Source organism: Mandrillus leucophaeus, unplaced genomic scaffold (genome assembly GCF_000951045.1).
Source record: "Mandrillus leucophaeus isolate KB7577 unplaced genomic scaffold, Mleu.le_1.0 Scaffold174, whole genome shotgun sequence".
Classification (NCBI taxonomy): Eukaryota; Metazoa; Chordata; class Mammalia; order Primates; family Cercopithecidae; genus Mandrillus; species Mandrillus leucophaeus.
The window spans coordinates 2,835,472-2,845,457 of NW_012101743.1; the positions used below are offsets into that span (position 1 = coordinate 2,835,472).

General features: G+C 41.0%; 1 pseudogene; it reads left to right on the plus strand.

The window, feature by feature from the left end:
- The first annotated feature begins 8,248 nt into the window (after positions 1-8,248).
- LOC105537552 overlaps positions 8,249-9,986 on the plus strand; it is a 49,369-nt pseudogene continuing 47,631 nt past the window's right edge.

A 9,986-nucleotide genomic window follows, 5' to 3' on the forward strand; every position in this document is an offset into this window, starting at 1 on the left:
CGAGGACACAGCATTCCTCTCCTCCAGAGGATGCAGTGTTCGAGGCATCATCTTGGCAGCAGAGAGGTCAGGCTCTAACGTGCTGGTGACTTGATCTTGGACTTCACAGCCTTCAGAGTTGTCAGTAATTAATTTCTGTTCTTTATAAATTACCCAGTCTCAGGTATTCTGTTATAATGGCACAAAACAGACTAAGACAATGCTGAATATAAGAGGTGAGAACAAACATCCTTGACTTGTTACTGATTGTATATGGAAAGCATTCAGTCTTTCACCATAAGGTTTGTTAGGTATAGGATTTTCACGTATGTGCTTTAATCGGTTGAGGAACTTTCCTTCTACTCCTATATTGCTGAGAGTTGTTATCAGCCATAGATACTGGTTTTGTCAAATGACTTTTCTGCCTCTACTGAGATGAGCTCATGGCTTTTCTTTGTTAATTTATTAATATGGTCAATTATATTGATTGATTTTCAAATGTAAACCAACCTTGCATTCCTGATATAAACCACACTTACACATGATGTATTATTATTTTTTTAATTTTTAATTTTTGTGGGTACATAGGTGTATGTATTTATGAGGTACATAAGATGTTTTGATATGGTCATGCAATGTGAAATAAGCACACCATGAAGAATGGGGTATCCATCCCCTCAAGCATTTATCCATTGAGTTGCAAACAATTCAATTACACTCTTTATTTTAAAATGTATGGTTATTATTGACTATAGTCACCCTGTTGTGCTATCAAATAGTAGGTCTTAGTAATTCTTTCTACTGTTTTTCTGGACCCATTATGTTTTTTATATTCTTATATTGCTAGATTCAATTTGCCAAGATTTTGTTTGGAGGTTTTTGTTTCTATGTTCATGAGAGGGTATTGGTTTGTAATTTTATCTGTCTTGCTTCAGTATCATGGTAATGCTGTCCTCATAGAATGAGTTAGGAAATATTCCTTCCTTTCAGTTTTTTGTAAGAGTTTGGGTAAAACTGATGTTATTTCAAACCTTAAGTTTTTGGTAGTGATAACTGGTGTAAACATCTGGGTCTGGAGTTACTAAACTGGAGTTTACTAGTGAGAAGCTTTTTAACTACAAATTCCATTTCTATGATAGGTTTAGGGGTATTCAGTTTTGTGTGTTTGTCTGTATGTGTGTGTATGTATCTCTATACATACAGATAGATAGGTAGATAGATAGACAGAGATAATGATATAATCTCCTTTAACGAGCTTTAGTAGTTTATATCTTTCAAGCAATTAGCCTATCTCATCTAAGTCCTCAAATTTATTGCTAAAAATGTGTTTACAATATTCCCTTATTAACCATGTAATATTTGTATAATCTGTGTTAATATTTTTATCTCATTTATGACATTGGTAATTTGTGTCTTCTCTTTGTCCTGATCCACATAGCCAGAGTTTTATCAATTTTGCTTATTATCTGAGAGAATCAGATTTTCGTTTCATTAAATTTCTGTAATGATTTTCTGTTTTCTATTTTATTGATTTCTACTTCTTACTTTTTGCTTAATTTGATCTACTTTCTCAATTTGTTAATGTGGAAATGATGTCATTTATCTGAAATCTTTTTTCTTTTCTTACATATGAATGTAGTGTTAGAAATTTTCCACTATATAGTGCTTTATGGTATCTCATATTTTGATGTATTGTATTTCCATTTTCATTCAGTTAAATATGCCTCTCAATTCCACTTTTGATTTTTTTTCTTGGACTCATGTTTTACTTATAAGTATGCCATTTAGCTTCCACATATTTGAGTATTTTCCAGCTATCTTTCTGTGTTTAGAATATAATTTAATTCCATTGACATCAGAATACATACTTTGTATGACTTGAATACATGTTTTGCTTCATGTATTTTGAAGCTTTGTCAAGTACACAAACATTTAGGACAGTTATGTACTGTTGATGGATTGACCCCTTTGTTATTATCATCCTACCGTGATATTTGCTGCTTTGAAATCTACTTGTCTGTCACTAATAAAGCCATCTGTCTTTCCTGTATCTGGTGTTAGCATTAATTAACTAGATCTATTAGTTTCCCGTGGCTACCATAACAAATTACTGAAATGCTGGTGGCTTAAAAAAATTTCTTCTCCCATGGTTCTGGAGGTGAGAAGTCTGAAATCAAGGTATAGGTAAGACCACACTTCCATCATAGGGTCTAGGGGGGAATATATTCCTTGCCTCTTCCAGCTTCTGGTGTCTGTCAGCATTCGCTGGCTTATGGCTACAGCTCTATCTCTTTCTCTGTTTCACGTTCATATTGCCTTCTCCTCTGTGTTAGTGTAGCTAAATTAGCTCTCTTTCTCTCCTATAAGGATACGTGTGATTGCATTTAGGGCCTACCTGGACAAGTTCCTCTCAAAAGCCTTAAGTTAATCACATATTTTGACATGTAAGGTAATATTTACAGGTTCTGGGGATTAGAACATAAACATATCTTTGGGGCCACTATTGAGTTCACTACACATGGTATATCTTTCTCCATCACTTTATTTTTCACTGGTTTGTGTATTTAAAGTGTGTTTGTTGTGAACAGCATACACTTAGGTCTTGCTTCTTTATCCAGTCTGATGGTTTTTTTCTTTTTCTTTCTTTTTTTTTTTTTGAGACAAGGTCATGTTCTGTCCCTCAGGTTGTAGTGCAGTGGCCTGATCATGGCTCACTGTAGCCTCGACCTCCTGGGTTCAAGCTACACACACACACACACACACACACACACACACGTATATCTTTAACTTACTGTAGTCTCCCTTCAAGTGATATTATATCACCTCACAAATAATATAAGAAGAGCCTTCCAATAGTATACCTACATTTACTCTCTCCTGGCCTTTATACTGTTGTTTGCATATATTTTACTTACACATAAATTATAAAGCCCACAATTCATTGTTACTATTTTTGCTTGGTCAATTATCTTTTAATGATATCTATGAAATAAGAAAACTATCATATATATTTATCCATGAAGTTTCTGTTTCCAGTGTTCTTTATTGCTTTAATATAGATCCATATTTTCATCTGGGGTCGTTTCTTCTGCTTGAAGGATGTCTTTCAGGCCAGGTGTGGTGGCTCACGTCTGTAATCCCAGCACTTTGGGAGGCCGAGGCAGGTGGATCACCTGAGTCAGGAGTTCAAGACCAGCCTGGCCAGCATGGTGAAACCCCGTCTCTACTAAAAATATAAAAAATTAGCTGGGCGTGGTGGTGGTTGCCTGTAATCCCAGCTATTTGGGAGGCCAAGGAAGGAGAATTTCTTGAACCCAGGCAGGAGGCAAAGGTTGCAGCAAGCTGAGATTGCACCATTGCACTCCAGCCTGGGCAACAAGAGTGAAACTCCGTCTCAAAAAAAAAAAAAAAAAAAAAAAAAAAGATTTCTTTCAACATTTACTGTAATTCAGGTCCATTGGTGATGACTTTTTAAACCTTTTGTATGCTTAGAAAGTCTTTATTTTGGGCCGGGCGCAGTGGCTCAAGCCTGTAATCCCAACACTTTGCGAGGCCAAAGCGGGCGGATCACGAGGTCAGGAGTTCGAGACCAGTCTGGCCAATATGGTGAAACTCCATCTCTACTAAAAATACAAAATTAGGTCGGGCACGGTGGTTCATGCCTGTAATCCCAGCACTTTGGGAGGCTGAGGTGGGTGGATCACGAGGTCCGGAGATTGAGACCATCCTGGCTAACATGGTGAAACCCTGTCTCTACTAAAAATACAAAAAATTAGCCGGGCGTGGTGGCAGGCGCCTGTAGTCCCAGCTACTCGGGAGGCGGAGGCAGGAGAATGGCGTGAACCTGGGAGGCGGAGCTTGCAGTGAGCTGAGATCGCGCCACTGCACTCCAGCCTGGGGGACAGAGAGAGACTCCGTTTAAAAACCAACCAAACAAACAAAAATAAAAATTAGCCAGGCATGGTGGCATGCACCTGTAGTCCCAGCTACTCGTGAAGCTGAAGCAGAGGAATCACTTGAACCCGGGAGGTGGAGGTTGCAGTGAGCCGAGATCGTGCCACTGCACTCCAGCCTGGGCGACAGAGAGAGACTCTATCGCAAAAAAATAAATAAATAAATAAAATTGTTGCAAACTGCACATAACACAAAATTTAGTATCTTAACAATTTTCAAATGTATAGTTCAGTGGCATTAACTATGTTCACATTGTTGTGCAACCATCATTATCAGTCATCTCCAGAACTACTCTTATTTTGCAAAACTAGAATTCTATATCCATTAAACAGCAGCTCCCCATTATCCTCTACTCCTAGCCCTGACAACTAGCATTCTATTTACTTTCTCTCTTTTCTTTCTTTCTCTCTCTCTTTCTTTCTTTCTCTTTCTTTCTTTCTCTTTCTTTCCTTTTCTTTCTTTCTTTCTTTCTTTCTTTCTTTCTTTCTTTCTTTCTTTCTTTCTTTCTTTCTTTCTTTCTCTTTCTTTCTTTCTTTCTTTCCTTCTTTCTTTCTCTTTCTTTTCTTCCTTCCTTCCTTCTTTCTTTCTCTTTTTTTTTTCAGGGTCTGACTCTGTCACCCAGGTTGGAGCGTAGTGGCATGGTGTCGGCTCACTGCAAGCTCCACCTTCTGGGTTCAAGCGATTCTCCTGCCTCAGTCTCCCCAGTAGCCGAGATTATAGGTGCCTGCCACCACACCTGGCTAATTTTTTAATTTTTAGTGGAGTTGGGGGTTTCACCATGTTGCCCAGGCTGGTCTTGAACTCCTGACCTCAGGCGATCCACCTGCCTTGGCCTCCCTAAGTGCTAGCATTCTTCCTCCTCCTCCTCCTCTTCCTCCTCCTCTTCCTCTTCTCCTTCTCCTTCTCCGGAGTCTCGCTCTGCTGCCCAGGCTGGAGTGCAGTGGCGTGATCTCAGCTCACTGCAAGCTCCACCTCCCAGGTTCACACCATTCTCCTGCCTCAGCCTCCTGAGTAGCTGGGACTACAGGACCCTGCCACCACGCCTGGCTAATTTTTTGTATTTTTAGTAGAGATGGGGTTTCACTGTGTTAGCCAGGATGGTCTCAATCTCCTGACCTCATGATCAACTCGCACTCGCCTAGGCCTCCCAAAGGGCTAGGATTCCAGGCGTGAGCCACTGCTCCCAGCCTGGCATTCTTTCTGTCCCTATGAATTTGACTCATTCTAGTACCTCATATAAGTAGAATCATACAGTATTTGTCTTTTTGTAACTGGCTTATTTCACTTAGTATAATGTACTCAAGGTTTATCCATGTTGTAAAATACATCAGAATTTCCTTCCTTTTCAAGGCTTAATATTCCATTGTATGTATATACTGCATTTTGTTTATCAATTCATCCAACAGTGGACACTTGGGTTGCTTCCACATTTTAGTTATTGTGAATAATAATGCCATGAACATGAGTATACAGATATGTCTTCAAAATCCTGCCTTTCCATTCTTTTGAGTATACACCCAGAAGTGGAATTGCTGAATTATATGGTAGTTCTGTTTTTAATGTTTTAAGGAACTGCCATACTGTTATCCACAGTAGAGACTGTACCATTTTACATTCCCACCAACAGTATACAAGGGTTCTAGTTGCTCCATAGCTTCACCAACCTTTTTTTTTTTTTTTGTATTTCAAATGGGTGTGAGGTGGCACTTTTTTTTTTTTTTTTTTTTTTACAGAGTCTTACTCTGTCACTGAGGCTGGAGTGCAGTGGCATGATCTCAGTTCACTGCCACCTCCACCCAGGTCCAAGTGATTCTCATGCCTCAGCCTCCTGAGTAGCTGGGACGACAGGCAACCGCCACCACCCCTAGCTAATTTTTGTATTTTTTGTCACGACAATGTTTCACCATGTTGGCCAGGATGGTCTTGAATTCTCAGCCTCACGTTATCCATCTGCCTCGGCTTCCCAACGTGCTAGGAATACAGGCATGAGCCACTGTGCCTGACCAGCACTTTTGTTTTTGAAAAGTGTTTGTACTGGGTATGGAAGCTTTTTCTTCTTTCTTTCAACTCTTTAAATGTATTTTTCCGCTGCTTTCGTGGTTGTGTTGTCACCCACAAGAAATCTCCCATCATCCTTGTCTTTGTTCCTTTGTACATTCCTTTTTTCTCTGGCTGCTTTTTAACTTTTTCTCCTTACCACTGGTTATGAGCAATTTGATTACGACCTGCCTTGGTAGTGTTCTGTTCATGTTTCTTGTGCTGGGAGTTCATTGAGATGCTGTGATATGTAGGTTTATAGCTTTCATCAATTTTGGAAAACATGGGCAAATATTTCTTCAAATGTTGTTTTGTTTCACCTCTTCTCCTCTCCTCTGGGGATTACAATTATACATATATTAAGCTGCTCGAAGTTGTTCAATAGCTCATTGAATCTCTTTTCATTTTTTAATAATTATTTTATTATTCTCTCTTTCATTGGATAGTTTCTATTGACATGTTTTCAAGTTCATTTATCTTTCCTACTGAAATGTCTGATCTATTGTTAATCCTATCGGTGTATTTTATTTCAGATACTATAATTTTCATATCTAAGTTTCATTTTCATTTTTTAATATATTATATGGTTCTACATAACTTTTTTACCATTTAAAATACAATTATAATAAATCTTTAAATATCCTAGTCTACTAATTCTAACATCTATGTTATTTCTGGGACTATTTTAATTAATTGATTTTTAAATTACTTGAACATAGTTTTATCCTTTTCAGTCTTTCTTTTAAGATCTGTTAGGTTGGAGCACAGCAATGTTTTTTTCTAAGGCTAATTATTTCCCACTACAAGGGAAGACCCTTCTGAGTAATCTATCAATTTACCATTAATTATGAGGTTTTCCAGTCTGCCTATTTGGGACAGACAGTATTCCAGGTTCTGAGTATATGTTGGGTACTTGGGTACTGTTCCTTTTTTTTTTTTTTTGAGACGGAGTCTTGCTGTGTCACTCAGGCGGGAGTGCAGTGGTGCGATCTCGGCTCATTGCAGGCTCTGCCACCCGGGTTCACGCATTCTCCTGCCTCAGCCTCCCGAGTAGCCAGGACTACAGGCGCCTGCCACCACGCCCACCTAATTTTTTGTATTTTTAGTAGAGACGGGGTTTCACCGTGTTAGCCAGGATGGTCTCGATCTCCGGACCTCGTGATCCACCCACCTCGGCCTCCCAAAGTGCTGGGATTACAGGCGTGAGCCACCATCCCCAGCCGGATACTGTTCCTTTTAATCCTCTTGTATAGTCCTTTCCTTGGCTTCTGGTAGTTTCCTCATATGTACACACCTATCAGTACTTAAAGGTGATCCACCAAAGCTCTCTAGAGTTCTCCTTCTGTGTACTTCTCTCCTTCCAGGTATTCTTCCCTGCAGTCTAGCTGCTTTGAGCTTCCTGAACTCTCAGTCCTGTCTCTTCAAGTCAGGGAGTCCTCCTGGCTCTACCTCCCCTTCTCTGTGCCACAGCCAGGAAACTCTCTTCAGTCAGTAATCTGGGACAATCCTAGAGCTCACTTATTTCTCTTGTCTCAGGGATCACTGCTCTTCTTGTCTGCTGTCCAGTGTATTGGAAACCATTTCATATATTTGATCCAATATTCAGTTGTTTCAAATGTGAGGGTAAATTCAGTCTCTATTATTTCATACTGGCTAGAAATGGAAGTACCAACTAATGGTTTCTAAATATAAATTTAAATGAATTAAAATTAAATAAAAATTAAAATTCAGTTCATCAGTTGTCCTAGCTATATTTCAAGCACTCAAAAGCTGCATGTAGCTATTGTATTGGACAGCACAGTCTTATCTGTGCTGGGTAAAAGTGTTATCTTTTTACCCTTTAAGCTACTTCGTTAACAACTATAAACCTAGTTAATAATTATTTATATTAAATTGTCTTTGATCAAATAGCTCATGTGATTTCTTTCTTCTGATTAGACCCTGCTTGATACATTTATTCAGGTAGTTTCATTATCAAGGAAATATGATGACAGGCCTTAGAATCTTAATGACATGGGTTCAGTTGTCACTTACTAGTGGTACAAGCAAATTACTTCATCTAATTCTCAGAATATTACCAGGAAAAATGAGGATAATATTACCTGCTTCCCAGAGTTTGTTGTGAGGATATATGAAAACATCTGACACATAGTACATGCTCAATATATAGTATTTCCTTTTATTAATTTCTTCATCATCTTTCTCCAAGCACTTAGAGTTATCCATCTCAGCAACAGCCTCCAAGAGTATTTCTTCCCATCTTCCTGTCAAAACCACAATGTACTTTGTCCGTTTTCCTTGGGACTGTTTTTCCACAAAGGTTTATCTTAAAAAGCAATCATGGGTACTGCAGCACACTGGCTGCAGAAGAGGACTTCGGATGCATGACTCTCCTACTCCCCAAAACAGCCCCCCAACTTGCCGCCCCGCACCACCTTGGCCCAGCTCCGGTGACATGTATACCTGCCAGAGCACGATGATGGGTGTTTGGCTCTTGTTTCTGCTTTGAGCTCTTTTCAAGGGGCCAGGACTCTAGCTGCATAGTTGTTCAGGGAACTATGCACCAAAAGCAAGTGAACAAGTCTGAATAATAAGAGTTATGTGGATCGATTGCTTACCAGTGCCAGGCACCACCAAAAGAAATTTGCACACTTTATCCTGTGTAATCCTCCCCCTGGACCTAAAAGAGCAGCTGTTGTGACTGCAGGCACCCACCTCACGTCATGGAGAGCTGAGTGTACGCCTATGGGGGCTGTTGAGATCCCAGGTGTGCCTGGGAGGAGAGGAGGAAGATGAAGGCCCGTGCTCCCCCGCCTCCTGGAAAGGCTGCCACTCTGCACGTGCACAGCCACCAGAAGACCCCAACAATGGGGCCCTCAGGTTGCAGCAGAACCTGGTCCGCATGAAGGAGGAGCTGAGGGCCAGCAACCATGGACGTCACCGTGGTCCTGCCCAGGGGGCTGGAGAAGAGGAGCGTGCTCAATGGGAGCCATGCAATGATGGACCTACTGGTTGAACTTTGCCTTCAAAACCACCTGAATCCATCCCACCAAGCCCTTGAAATTTGGTCTTCAGAAACCCAACAACCTTTGAGTTTTAAGCCAAATACTTTGATTGGGACCCTGAATGTGCATACTGTGTTTCTGAAAGAAAAAGTTCCTGAAGAGAAAATTCAGCCTGGTCCCCCTAAGGTGCCTGAGAAATCTGTGTGTTTGGTCATAAATTACTTGCAGACACAAAAAGCTGTTGTGCCTGTGAGCCCTGAGGTTCCTCTCCAAAATATTCTCCCAGTCATTTGTGCAAAGTGTGAGGTCAGCCCAGAGCACGTGGTTCTCCTCAGGGACAACATTGCCAGGGAGGAGCTAGAGCTGTCCAACTCCCTGAACGAGCTTGGGATAAAGGCGCTCTACTCGTGGGACAACAGAAGATAAACCTTTAGAAAATCATCACTTGGCAATGATGAGACAGATAAAGAGAAGAAAAACTTTCTGGGATTTTTCAAAGTTAATAAAAGAAGCAATAGTAAGGCTGAGCAGCTCTTGCTGTCGGGTGCAGAGAGTGATGAGGACACCTCCAGGCTGCCCTGGAAAGGGGTTTGAATGGCTCTCCCAACTCTCCATCCATGCACTGACATTCCATTACACTGGGTCCATCCCTCTTGCTGGGCAGCATCTCAGAGGTGTCCATGAAGTCAGAGATGAAGAAACGCCGAGCCCCTCCTCCTCCGGGTTCAGGGCCACCTGTGCAAGACAACGCATCAGAAAAGGCTGGGCACAGTGCCTCACGCCTGTAATCCCAGCAGTTTGGGAGGCTGAGGCAGGAGGATCACCTGAGGTCAGGAGTTCGAGAGCAACCATGGCCAACATGGTGAAAACCCGTCTCTACTAAAAATACAAAATTAACCGGGCATGGTGGTGCAGGTCTGTAGTCCCAGCCATTCCGGAGGCTGAGGCAGGAGAACCACTTGAACCTGAGAGGCAGAGGTTGCAGTGAGCCGAGATTGTGCCACTGCACTC